Here is a 14,121-nt window from a genome sequence, read left to right as displayed (position 1 = left end):
AGGATGGCCCTGAACTCACTTTGTAGCCCAGGCTGGCCTTGAACTCACAACCATCCTCCTGCATCAGCCTCCCCAGTGCTGAGATTACAGGCATGCACCACTATACTCAGCTCATACTAAAGTTTTTAATGAAAAAAATTATATGATATTTGGGAATTGTTTCAAAGTAACCAAAAAAAGTTCAACTAGACTGGACAAATATTAATGTGATCATTTTATAAGGTGTCAGTTTAGCTAGACTGACCCTCATGTCCAGAATACTCTCCCCTTTACATTTCTGTTTAGGGTGACCATTAAGAGATATTTAAGTGAGAGATGGAGAAAAGAGAAACAGTGGCTACATTTTTATGTTTAGAATACTGACATAAGGTAACTGGTCAACCTGTAGCTGCTACTACTTTCCCCTAAATCCTCCTTTTATTCCTGTGAGTCTAGGATAGGTGTGCACTGAGCTCAAGGATGAAAGGTACTAACTCCATCTCTACGAATCCACATTGTCAAAGTTGGAGGAAGTGAGAAACTGACACTGTTCTACTCCACACGGCATGGACTCCAGGTCCTGTGTGTGAGTTCCAGTTTCCTTTTGCTCTCCTCCAACTAGACATCCATCTTTCTCTTCTGATTGCTTTCCATGTAGACCTCAAACTTCCACACTGAACTCAAATAAAACAGCTGTACAGCCATTGTGTAAGGTCAAAACTTTGTAATAAACTAATTTTTACTCACACAAGTCCAAGCACACCCACACATTAGTAGTTTTTTGGGGTTGTTTTGCATTGTTTTTGAGACAGGGTCTCATGATGGAGTTCAGGCTAGCCTTGAACTCACTATGTAAGCCAGGCTGGCCTCTAACTCATAGCAGTCCTCCTGCCTCAGCCTCCCAAGTGCTGGGATTTCCAGTTGTATACCACCACACCCGGCTACTAGTTCTATTTCTGATTGAATAGTGATTGAGAGTTCATAACTGTCAAGGCTGAGTTGTATATTTTATTTTCATTTATATCTTAACATTTTCATTTTAAAAAGTACTAAAAACATATGCAAACATAAGCATTCTCCTTATGAAATCAGTCATTAAGCTGGGCATGGTAGTACACACCTATATTAACAGCACTCTGAAAGGCTGAGGCAAGAGGATCAGAAAGTCTAACCCAGACTAAAGAATTTAGCATTTAAGGAGACTGTCTCAAAAATAAAAAATAGGCTAGGGATGTAGTCCAGTATGAAGGCCCTAGGTTCAATCCTCAGTGTAACTTTCTGCCAAAGGAGTCACTAAAGAACTATTAATAATATTGCCTGAAGAAAAAAGAATGAAGGGGTTAGGAGACAAGCATGTGAGGTTTTGACCTCTAAAATTTGCATTCATGAATTACTTACTCATTCCTTTCAGGGAAAAAAGAACTCAATGCAATAAAATCTCCATACTCTGGCATTTATTGGGTATCTGCTTTGGTACGTGCATAGGTAACACTTTATTAAAGTTTAAGAGATCTCTCATTTTGTGTTTACTATTTCCTCAATATAATCAACTCTTACTACAAAGATCACAATACATTTTTAAAATCAGAAAATAAGAGCTGGGCTCTGAAGAAAAGGATCAACCACACATCACAGACATTCCTTCTCATATCACCTCTTTAAAAATCAATCATGTAAGCCAACTACCAGATGGTATTCAGGTTCTGGCTGGTAGTTAGCCCTTTAGCTCTTGTCAGAGTGAGGGCAGCTTAGGAAAAACTATGCAGTTAACAACTATTAAGACTCTTACCAAACACAAATAAATATATCTATATATGAAAGGCTCTGCCTTTTAACCCTAATGGGAATCAGAGCTTAAATCAATAGAAGCAGTAGTGGGTTTACACCGAGATAACAATATCCAGATTGAACTCAGAAAATGCCTTTGCTATCAGCTAATCCAGAGGCTCCCAGTGTGAACTCTTCGCACCTAAGAAAATAAAAGTGAAAAGTTTCAAGATTTCAAAGAGACTTTTAAAAGGGCTCACTCACTTATCTCTGAAACATTTGCTCAAGCTCACCAAGTCAGATGTTTATCTTTCTGCTATACCAACATCATTTCCCACCACTCCCTATCTTCAAATCCCAGGATAATGAGCCCACACACACACACACACTCGATTCTCTCTGCCTAATATGCTCATCCTAGTATTCATCAAACTCTTATTCATCTTGCAAGATACACCTCAAATATTATCCCTTAATGAAGAGTATGGGCTCCAGAGTCAAATGACCTCCTGGATTAAAACCCTGACTCTGACACTGACTACAAGACGTGGGCTAGTTGGTAACCCCTCTATGCCCGGGTTCCTCACCTATAAACTGGAGATAATGATAGTACCTACTTCACTAGATTGACATGGGGGTTAAATGGGATAATACACAGGAAGCATATCACAAATAACAATAAATGCTACGCTGCTGTTGTTAATAATATGCATTGTTAGCTCATAAGTAACTCAGGTTTCCTGAAGGACTACATAAACTTAATAATCCTGGCAGCATGTAACTTTTCAAACTCCAAAACCACAGAGATCACCTGGCCTACTTTTCTTAAGGCTAAATTCCCAAATGCAGTTCATGTCTAATAAAACATCTGCCATGCTAATAACCTTTCGGAAGGCAGACTCTTTTTATATTTTATAGCTTGCATTACACTGTACAGAGGCAGCCACACATCACAGCATCAGAGAGCTAACCATGAGTGTTCTTTTGTAATTGTATATATTTTTATTATTTTACTTTTATTTCATGTTTATAGTGCCTGAAGTTTACATTCATCTTAGGGAGTAGGTCCATGTACATGACACATCTTGATTCTTTTTCAGTTGCCTTCCCCTGCCCACCCACCTCCCTCCATCTCTAAATCCCCACTCCCCATTTTCATTATGTTATCATTATTTTTAGTTCATGTGTATGACATACAGTGCTTACATTCATCGGTTATTTGGTACATGTATGTGACACATCTTCAATCTTCTTACTCCCCCTTCCCTTCTCTCCCTTCCTGTCTCCTATCATTCCTTTATTTTGCTTTTCATTTGTATTTTGCCTTACTCAAATGAAAGGTACCACACATTTAAGCTTGGGTATCTGATTTATTTCACTTAACATTATATTTTCCATGTTTCCATTTTCCTGCAACTATCTCAAATTTATCCTATTAATAGCCAAGTAGTAGTCCATTATGTAGGTACAGAAACAGCACATAAAATATTCTGTGGGCCATTAGACACAGCAGCATGAACTCCACCTCAAGAGTCTCTTGGGCTAGGATGTAGCTCAGCAGCACAGTGCCTGCCTGCCAAGCACGAGATGCTGAGTTCGATTCCCAGTACCACAAAACAAAAGTCTCTTAAAACGGTGAAAACATTATTTGCCTCTACACTACTTTCTGTCCCTTTACCTGGTTCAAATTATATCAAGAACACCCTGAGAGAAAAACTTTTTATTATTTTCATATTTGACAAGGGTAGGTATGCTTTATTTAAAATGTTTGTCAGAAAACACAGCAATCCTGTGACTATCTTAAAGTATTTAAATCTTGAGAAGTAATTCTAGACGTCTCGCTCTTCTTCCTCTCCACATGAAAGTAGTCTGATTAGCTTTACCTCTAAAGCAGATCTCTAGTGGACAGCATCTAATCATTGCATGGCACTCTTTCTGGTCTAAACTACCACCATTTCTCATTTGCACCAACTGTAACAGTCCCCTAAAATGTTTCGCAGCTTCCAAAATTGTACCTAATAGAAGAACCACGATAATATATGTAGAATAAATAATAGACTATTGCATTGTGAAAGAAGCCAGATGAAAAAGAATACATACTATATGATTCCATTCATCCAAAGCTCTAAAAAATACCAGCAAATTTACTGTGACAGAAAGTAAGGTTTGCTTGGGTATGGGGGTTAGAAAAGGGCAAGACGGTAGGATTGCAAAGCGACCCAAGGATGTCTTTGAGGTAACTTGATATATACACTATCACAACTGTTGATTTCATGGATGTATGTCTATCCATCAAAACTTACCAAATTATACACTTTAAGTACAGTACGTATAATGTACTATACATTAATCATGCCATGGTGAAGCTGTTTTTAAAAATGAAAATAAACAAGAAAGCCATGGCATTTTAAATAAAATATGAAGTCTTAGGTTTGTTTCAAATGATCCAGAGAAGATTACCACACAAGGAAATAGAAACATAGGTGAAACAAGATTAGGCACGAGTTGGTAATGATTAAAGCTGGGCATTAAGAGCACGGCAGTTCAATATACTATTTTTTTCTAGTTGCGTATGTTGGGAATTTTCTTTTGCATTTATATTGTTAATTTTTATTTTTATTAGTACATGTCTGTAGTACACAGAATGACATTTGTTGTGGGAAGTTGATACATTTATATAACACATCTTAATTTTTTTTATAGAGATCATTTACTGCATCATTAAAATATCACAAATTCTTCTTATAATCCAGAAGCTTGTTTCTGTGGGTGGATAGCTCTTGGATCTTATTTATCAGACTGCTGAACTGTTCCCTTTTCAGAAACACAAATACCAGCCAAAACTGTTCCGGTATTCTTGTTTTTGACTGTTGTACCTTGCTGAATCAAAACAAGTGAACTTGAAACAAGCTCAATATCATTTCCTTCAAGGATTCGTTCATTTTTCTGGGCTTGAGATACTAAACAAGCAATACCGGCCCTCATATAAACCTGGCAGACATACTTTTCGCCCAAGAAATTTCTGGATTTTGATAAGAGACGGATCTTGAATACCGACGTTGCTGAGGAAGTGAGCATACACAGACATCCTGTGATGGAGGGCCAGCGTAACACCTCCGCTCTTGTTCTGTACGTGACTCGAGATCCTGTGAACAGGACCTGGTCCCTTTCTGTTTCCCTACCATTTGTCAACCTGGAGCCTCCTCTTTTTCTTTCAAAGAGACTGAATTCTACGCCGGTACGGCTGAAGTCCCTCCGCAGGACTCCTCTGCGGCCCATCACAGTAACTGTGCGTCCCTTCAGAGTAACGTCGCTGTTCCCCGGATGTCGACGGTCTTACTGCTGAGAACGGTCTTCATTCTCGCAGGAGGTGCAGCAAAGAGCTTCAGTTCTTTCTACATCCCATTCCCCTCACCACCTTCCCACCTGCCTTCATCTCCTGGTCCCCTTTCCATTTCCAAAAGGCCTAGCTCCCTGTTTCCTATTAGCTACCTTGTATTTTGCAAGAATTTTTTATAGCAAAATGTTTTTAGAGTTAAAGCATACAAAATCATAAACCAGGATAAATGAAAAGAAGAAAAGACTATGCCTTCCAGAGACACAAAGAGCTACGAAGCAAAAACTTCCTGAGAAGTTTAAAGTGCAGAGGAATTTGGAGTTTAAAGGATAGTATTCACCATTCTATAACCTTGAGAAGTGTACTTGTTCCTTTGAGAGCAGTAGTCCTCACCGTCGTCCGCTAAAAGCTGGGCTCCCTAGCACATGTGACTTGCAGGCAGCCTTCAACGGCACATTACATGAGCTCCCACAGGCATGGTTCCCAGAGCCTGAAGCCCAGGATAACAGAAAAATCATCTTGCTGCCCATGAAGGATTCTATGCACGGTAAACAGCAACATTGTTAAGTCACCGGGTGCTACAGCAACAGCCAACCCAGAAACACACTAACAGGAACAACTTTTTGCTTTTTGGTACTGGGAATCCAACTCAAGACCTTGTGCTTGCCAGGCAGGCACTGTGCCACTGAGCTATAGCCCTGGCCCCCAGGAGCAGCTTTGGTATCATCAGACATCAGAGACACAGCCTCTGTGCACACGCCTCTAAAAGGAGTCTTTTCAATCACTTCCTCTGTCTTTAAAGGAAAGTACTCTCCACTTTCAATCATCCTAGAATTTAAATGACTGATATCACTGTTATTTCCCCTATGCGACATTTACTAAAAGCACACCAACCCTTACCATCTAATCTGATCTGACAGCAGGAAGTTTTGCCCACAGTTATGCCCACAGTAAGGACAAGGAATAATGAAGCTCATGGACAGATGAAACGCGGCTGTGTCTTGGGTCACAGAGAGGTCATGGCAGACTGGGAGTGAAAGGTCATCACTCCATGGCATCTTCAGCTTATCCCACTTCTACGCCTAATCTGATTATCTCGAGGCTCAGCAGCATCTCCACCCAAAGCACACATGTGGGGAAAAAAGCAAAATATCCCAATATTTCACCTTTTTTAACCCAATGCCAACTATGACAAAGGATTTTAATACTGGAAAGACAAAACATTAGTTCAAATAAAGCTTTCTGAATTCTTTGGAATTTTACTTATGCCCTGGGAAGTGGGCAGACGTATAGCACACTTGTGGTTTCATTGAAAGCTCTAAAAAGTTCGCTATCGCCGCCCTAGGACAAGGACCAACAGAGAAAGGGCCACAGTTAACTTCAGTCATTACATGAGAAGAGGAAAAAGGAAGGTGACACCCAAGTCAAAGACAGAAAGGGAGATCAAACTGGAAAGACAGGCCTGTCAAACACAAAAAACAAATTAAAAGCCAGCAGCCCACCTCCCCCCACAACAATATTTTCTTGGAAAACCAGTTTGTCCTGTTGCTACTAGCAAAATGAATGAAAACAGTCACTTCCTCAATGCTACTTATTTCACCCATGCTAGGTTAAAAAGGAAGAGAATTTTCAAAACTGTATTAAATATGCTCAAGCCACAGTGGCTCTCCACTTTCCAATAAACTACATTCCTTTCATACTCCAAGATCTACATAATAAGTCTTGCTCCTGGAGTAATGCATAAAACTTGGTATTTAAAATACTGATTCTGATTGCAGAATAGCATATAAAAATAATAGTGGTTATTACTTACTAGGCATATATATATTCTACCTCCATATTTTTAAAATGTTTTTAATCTGCAAAACAATCTTTTGATGCAGGCTCTACTATTTTTGAGGCAACCATGTAATTTATTATTCAAAAAAAGAAAACTCAGGATGAAGGGGGAGCTAGTAACAACTGTCCCAGGCAAAGGCAGAGACGAAGAATGTTTGGAGACCCTGTCACTTAACTTTCACAAATGGAGAGCTAAGGGCCAGAAAAGCTGAACAGCCTGCCAAGGCCACTCAGCTAGTAGGTGAAGCCCATGCTGTGGCCCCCGATTCACACTGTCATTGTACACCTGTGAGTGACCTCACACAATATCATATTTTTACAATAAATCATCCAACCATTCAAAGCTGAGGTATATACATCTTCCTGTATTTCACAAATTCCTTTCAAGAGAACAGCTAAAGTTCAACAAGAAATGTGGTTAAGACTTGATATTTATTTCTTTAAGACATTAGCTTTTTGACGGAGCCAAGGTGTGTTTCTCTCATAAACCATGAAAGTACCAAGGGTACTTTCTTTTGACACACAGCATCCGCTTATTCACATACGAATGAAAACCCTATCCAAAGCACCAACACCTATCACTTAAACAGACATCCATACTTAAATTGACGCCACAGATGCCTTTGGTGGTTTCACTGCTCAAACCCAACTGGGTTTTTATACTTCTTATACCACAAAAGCAACTGTTGCATTTCACAGTCATGCTCAGTAAAGTTTTATCATCTCTTATGAATTATTCAAATGGATTCCAAAAACTTTCATGAGAAAATCACATCCCAGGAATAATAAATGATACATAGGGAGTTAAACACTTTTCCTTTCATTATAAAATAAACTATAGTTACCATAAAACCTCAAAGACTAGAAATGTCAGACAGAAGGGATGTAGACATAAACAGATATATAGATATTTGTAAACATGTTATTTAATGCAACATATTAATATATTTCACATTATCCCTTTCTTGAGTCTCCCAATGTCAAAGTGACATCCACTGTCCTTTATCCTTACTGTTCTGTCCATCCTCAAGTAACTGTAAGACTCTCTTCACCACTCCAATGAGTATCTCTATCAAATATTTCACCAGACAAGCTGAACCATTTTTTTTCCTTAATCTGTAGAGTCTGTGGTAACTCCAGGAATTACTGTCAGAACTTGCTGAACACTCAGTGGGACTGGACAACTGGAGAACTGACGTGGAAAAATGACATGTATTTCATGTCAGAGAAAACCCCACACACATCTGGTATCAGATGTGGTATCAGAAAAAAATGAAATTATTAGCACTTACCTCTTCATGACAAATTATAAATGTATTTATTTCTCCCACTAGAAGGCAGCACCTTGTTCTGCTCATTGCTGTATCATTAGTTCTCAACAATGTCTAAGCCCATAGCTGTTAACAGTTATTTGCAGGAGCAGTGGATGATGTCCTACACTTCAGCTTCTACGTAACGACTCTCGTGTGGAGAGCAGAGATCCAGAAAGTAAGGAGAGGAAATCAGAAAGAAGAAAAAGATGGACAATGCCCTTTTATAATTCATCACTCTAGAAGCACAAAATAAAAAGTATTGGTTTTAAGACAGACTACAAATAGAAAGTAACTGTAAAAATCCTCACAGGCTGAGCCCAGGGAGAAAGCATCACCAGGGAACCACCACAACGGGCCCAGGAATTAGGAGAACCAGTGTCTGGTCTGGAGTCTGTTCCTTCACTGCTGGCCTGAGTTCCCTCATTTTTAAAATGCAAATGCTGCAAGACTTTATGAGGTCCCACTTTCACCAGCATTTGACGTGAGTTGATGGATAAATCCCAAATACATCCATCCCAAATTGTTCCACTTCCTCCAGTGAAACATGGACTTTTTCCATGGATTCCTGCAGAGACATGAGATAAACATCTACAATCTTCTTTAAAACGCCTCATTCAAGGGCCTCAACTTTTACAGCCACTCTCCCAAACTGCCAGGCAGGAGGGAGAAGAGAGAAAGTACAGCAAGGCCCCAGAGGTTAAACCCTCTGACCTATATACAATGGCAGATATGCATATGATCTGCTTAAGAGTAATGGATTAGAACAACCTTGGAAAATACATGATAGTTTTTCAAAACAAGAACATGAAGCATCTGGTGCTGAAAAATCAGTCACACTGAACACCGAAAAAGCAACTGTTACGAGAAAACGTCACACATGGACTTCTGTACAAGACACAGCATTCTCCGTATCTACTAATAACAGTATACCACCAGATGGAATCTGGCTCCCAATAATGCAGGTAGTTCTTTACTTTCAGGGAGTTTAAGATGCTAGTATAAAAGACAGAAAGAATATCCACAATGTCCCCAATCCCAGAGAGATTCACCCTAACGTATCAAGAAGTCAGTTTGTTTCTCCCTAAACACTGCATGGTGTACAGCAGCAGCATCCTAAACACAGACAGCTCAAACCACGCCAGCAACAATACTGGGTACAGACTGCATCTTCTGGAGGATCTGTGTCAGACTCAGTCACTTTCACTTCTCAGAATGATAATGTGAAACTCTTCAGTCCTACAAGCAAGGCCAGATGCGGCTCTAAGCATTGCTTCAAGTGAGAAAAATAAACAGTTTACTCTTACTAAAAATTTATCACATTCCCTTATCTCACAATCTTCTATGTTCATCAGGGACAATTCATTAGCAAGTTAGGAGAGAATAACACAATGAGCCTCCACCAAATGGTATTTTGAGTTAAACACTATTTTCAAAGAACTACTTTAAGACTTCCATGATTTTACTTGGACGTTTTGAACGTAGAGAAGTGCTAAATGCCCAACTCTGTGTGTTCTGGTGCTTGATTACATGCAATGTTTACTTCCTTTACTGAGTATAAAGTGGAGACTGTCCACAGCAAGACGTGCTACTTCTAACTGCATGTTACCAGATGGCACATCTCCTTTCACATCCCTAAAAAGGTCCAGAATAAACGTCTGTCATGGATTCGACTTCAGAGTAAGGTGCGATTTCATAGTTTGCTGGCTTATTTCATTTAAATTCTCATTCCTTCTACAACACAGCATAGTTACAACTAGCATTTACCAAGTGCTCACTACAGGAAGCCTCTGTGCTAAATATTTTCTTCACAATATGTTATTAAACCTCTCAATAACTCCCTATTGGTTACTATTATTATCTCATAAATGAGGAAGCTCACTGAGTATGTCAGAAATTTGCCTCAGGTTATTCAGCAAGTAGGTAAATGTGCTAAGACATAAACCTGGGTCCAACTCCAAAACTGCATGCTTTCAACAGTCATGGTATACTTCCTCCTTACCTGTAATTAGATACATATGCATTTTTTATACTTAGCTGTGTTTTCTTGCTTTCTTAATGTTTGCAATATCCAAGAGTAAAAGGGATCCTGTGTATACATTCCCAGAACCCAGGAGACAAATTTGACATTCAGTAGATTGCCAATAAATTCTGCTAAGTAGATAAAATTATAGTTGCTCCTCAGTATCCATAATGGATTGCTTCCAGACTTCCTGTGGAACTCACATCCAGAGATGCTCAAATCTCTTATAAAATAAGAGGTGGTGCAGTATTTCCATATATATACATATCCTCATTTTTACTTTAAATCATCTCCAAACTTAGAACACCTAAACCACTTAGAACATCTACTATAACGTAAGTGCCATAAAAGTGTTATCATACTATATGATATCACACTATATAATGATACAGAAAGAAAAAGTGTGTGCATGTTCAGGGCAGCCACATTTTTCCCCCAAATATTTTCAACCTGCAGCTGGTGGAATTCTTAGATACAGAGCTCACGGACACAAAGGGCGGACTACATGAACTTACACAAAAAAACGACGTGTGGATATGTCTATACCTATAATAAAAAATCAGTTCACATATGCACATTTCAAAAATCACAGTATAACCTGATGAGGTGGGGGGGGCATAATTTGACTGCTCTATTTTTTTTTTTTTCTGGTTTATTTCCAGATCCTGAGGGAAAGAACAAATGAGTCACACTGTGGCATAGAAAGCCACTACAGGTAAGCTATAGGAATGGAAAATGATACTATCTTACTTTATAATTCATAACAAGTTATATGCCAAATTTTAAAAAAATGTTCTAAACAATTTCTTAGAACAATTTAATGCAAGCAAGAAATGAAGGTAAAAAGGACAAGAAACTGATTTAAAATCTCAAGATCTTTAAATATGTAGGCATAATTCACTGTCTCCCACTTGCTTTTGGAAGCAGCCACTGCATGACACAACAATACATGTCTCTTAAAATATCTTTCCTATTTATAACACTTCTTGAAATTCCTGATCTAACAAATGTGATTTATGATAAAATATTACTACAAGGAAGTAAGCAGCCCTTTATATTCTGTATTTGAAATAATATGTAGAGTCCAGTAAACATTAACAAGGCTGGGGATCAGAAGAGCTAGGATTAAACACTGACTATAAATCAAGCTCAAAATATGGGGCGAAGTCAAAATCTCTCTCCATTCCATGAATGGCCACATGAAATGAGTGACACCCACAGGCCCATCTTTCACATAATCAGTAATACTGTGTGTTGAAGATGAGGGAGAGAATGCGCACACACACGGGTACACATGTGCTCGAGAAAACACTTTAAACACTTCACAGGCAAAAACCTCCAAAGCATAATCCCCCGGCCTTTAATCAGGAAGTACGTGGTAGTCTGGAAAAAGGTCAGGACCACTACCCAAGGATGCTCAGTGGAGGCACAGCTCTTCGTTTAACCCAAAATACATTTTATACTAATAATCTGTAAAGTAAGAATGAAGAAGGGCTTAAGGGATCATCTTTAAATTGAAAGGCACTGCTCTTTTCCTTCCCATTTTATAATGATTCTACCTCTGGTTGAGGAGTGCTATGTGAAAACTACCCATGACTATCTATAGATAGACTGCTATATATGCAAAACTGCAAAGAGTTATTCTGTGGGTCAGAACACCCACACATGTTAATCTCTGCGGACTGCCAAGAGTGATGAGATAGAGCCTTAGCTGAAAATGTGAAGCAGAAATTAGGAGCTGAGATACTGTGGGAGTGTTGGGGGATTAACTGTAACACTAAAAAAAAAAAAAACAAAAAACCCACAAATCAACCTATCATTCAGGGAGGTACCAGATATCAAGAGACTGGCAGGGGTGCTCGGGGAGGAAGAAGTCTGAAAGGTAAGCTCAGGTAGAGAAGTCTGGATGTCAATGTAGTGCTAAACTGTCAATTCGTGCCTCAAGCCACACCAAGACAGGAAATGAAGACCTCAAGCAATCAATCCAAAATAGAGGCCTATTCCACCTAGAATTCACACAATCATCCTCTGCCCAGAAAGACTGTTTAGATCTGCCCTGTGATCAGTGGATGTAACTAAGGGAGCCAAGAGACAGGCTCTGCAAGCCCCTGCACCTGCCTCGGCCCCTGCCCGCCCCTGCACCTGCCTCGGCCCCTGCCCACGCCCAGAGTCCTTTCTAGGTAAAGGAAGGTGCAAAGAAGGAATAAACCACCCGTGAAAAGAAGCCATAAGCCTTGTCTTTGGTTCTGGCTTCCTACGCATCAGTGGAGCAAAGCTGCCTATTACTATGGATATGATAAGAAACAGTAATTAGGAATTCTGCAATACAAACTCTGTAGGCAAAGGCAGTGTGATTTTTCTGTTTGCCACTAGCACAGAGCAAGTGCTCAATAATGCTGTTAAACAAATGAAAGGGGAAAGGCATTATCAGGTTATTAAACAAGAGGTAGTGCTGAAGGGGAAAGGATTTTCAAAAAGGCAATGTTCCAACTGAGAGGTGTTTGGAAATAATAATTAGCTCTTTACTGAGTGCTTACTAAGGGCAGGCACAGTGCTAAGTGCTTTAATCTCTCTTTTTAATATTCAGAACAACCCAGTGCTGTTGGCTTTTATTGTTATTCTTGTTTTATAGATGAGCAGACAGAATCACAGGATTTTACACTCTAACCCGAAGGTCACCAAGCTATCAACTGCAGGGCTGGGCTGTGGACCTAGCACTTAATTGTTTAAAGGCCATGTTACTCTCAGCTGTGGCTTCTTCCATGATGGCCAGCTTTCCAAACCAGACACAGACCCAAGGGCAGTTGCCAGGTTTCCTGCAACCTAAGAAGGGCTTGGTACATGCTTAGCATAATTTACCAGTGAAGCACTAAGCCCTACCTGGCAAAATGACTTACCTAAGGCCCCATAACATTTTAAAGCTACATCACAGATGGAAACAAGGCTACTAACCTCTCTTTCATCACTTAACTAGGGTTCTGTCACGCTGTGCAGCCAGGGGAACTTTATTGAGAACCACAAACAGCCCCATTAGCAAACTCCCTGCTCTTTCCATTTAATGTTTCTGTTCTAACCCCAGCCCATGATGCCGACCTTCTGCCATCTCAGTCATGGAGCATATGGCGCTCCCTTCCCAAGAAGGCAATACTGTGAAAAAGACAGCTAATAAAAGCCCTTTTACTGTGCACACTGAAGTAAGGAAGACAATTTCCAAGTCACTCTCCAAACCTCCCAGCATGTTAAGAACAGAAATTCTACAAATAGTTGCAATGTCCCAAAAAGGAGGTGAAATACACTGTAGAAAAATGAAAACAAACAAATGTGTGCACACATAGATCCCTCTCACTGCTTTTACTGTTATTCTGAGCACAGAAAAGGCACTGGGCTTTAGAAATGAAGTGTAAGCAAAGGGCAGCGGTAGCTCCAGGTACTGGAGGGTAGGCACTGACTTAACATACTGAACAGTAGAGACAGAAAAATGAAAGCCCTTTTTTCTTAGTTTATCCTTAATTCCTCAAAAGGTTGAGTCCAGGTGGGCGTGCTTTCACAAGGATGTAATCTCAGGATTCTTGGAGGAGGATTATACATTCCAGCCCAGCCTGGGCAACTTAGCAACTTATTGAGACCATCTCAAAATAAAAACGGAACTGGCAATGTAGCTCAGTGCTAAAGCCCTGAATTCAATCCATAATGCTGGGGGAAAAAAAAAATCAGGACTTCTTTCTGATCTTTGGATCCCACTGACCTAGCAGCATGACCTGGCAGTTGCTGATATCACTGATATCATCCTTAGGGCACCTTCTTGAGAAGCCTCCCACTGGCAGAGAACACAGTTCACGGAAGCTCCACTTCCTTCATGCCCACAA

At 39.8% G+C, this 14,121-nt stretch overlaps 1 protein-coding gene and 1 pseudogene across 1 annotated transcript in view; both read right to left on the bottom strand.

Moving 5' to 3' along the window:
- Sumf1 (sulfatase modifying factor 1) overlaps positions 1-14,121 on the bottom strand; it is a gene marked incomplete at its 5' end in the record, with an annotated part of 68,878 nt that overhangs the window by 15,909 nt on the left and 38,848 nt on the right.
- On the bottom strand, positions 4,412-5,105 carry LOC102018836 (annotated as a pseudogene).

This window comes from Chinchilla lanigera, unplaced genomic scaffold, assembly GCF_000276665.1.
Source record: "Chinchilla lanigera isolate Chin_1 unplaced genomic scaffold, ChiLan1.0 scaffold00020, whole genome shotgun sequence".
Lineage (NCBI taxonomy): Eukaryota > Metazoa > Chordata > Mammalia > Rodentia > Chinchillidae > Chinchilla > Chinchilla lanigera.
Note: the sequence above shows the minus strand (reverse complement) of the source record. Positions and strands in the feature narration are given on the sequence as shown.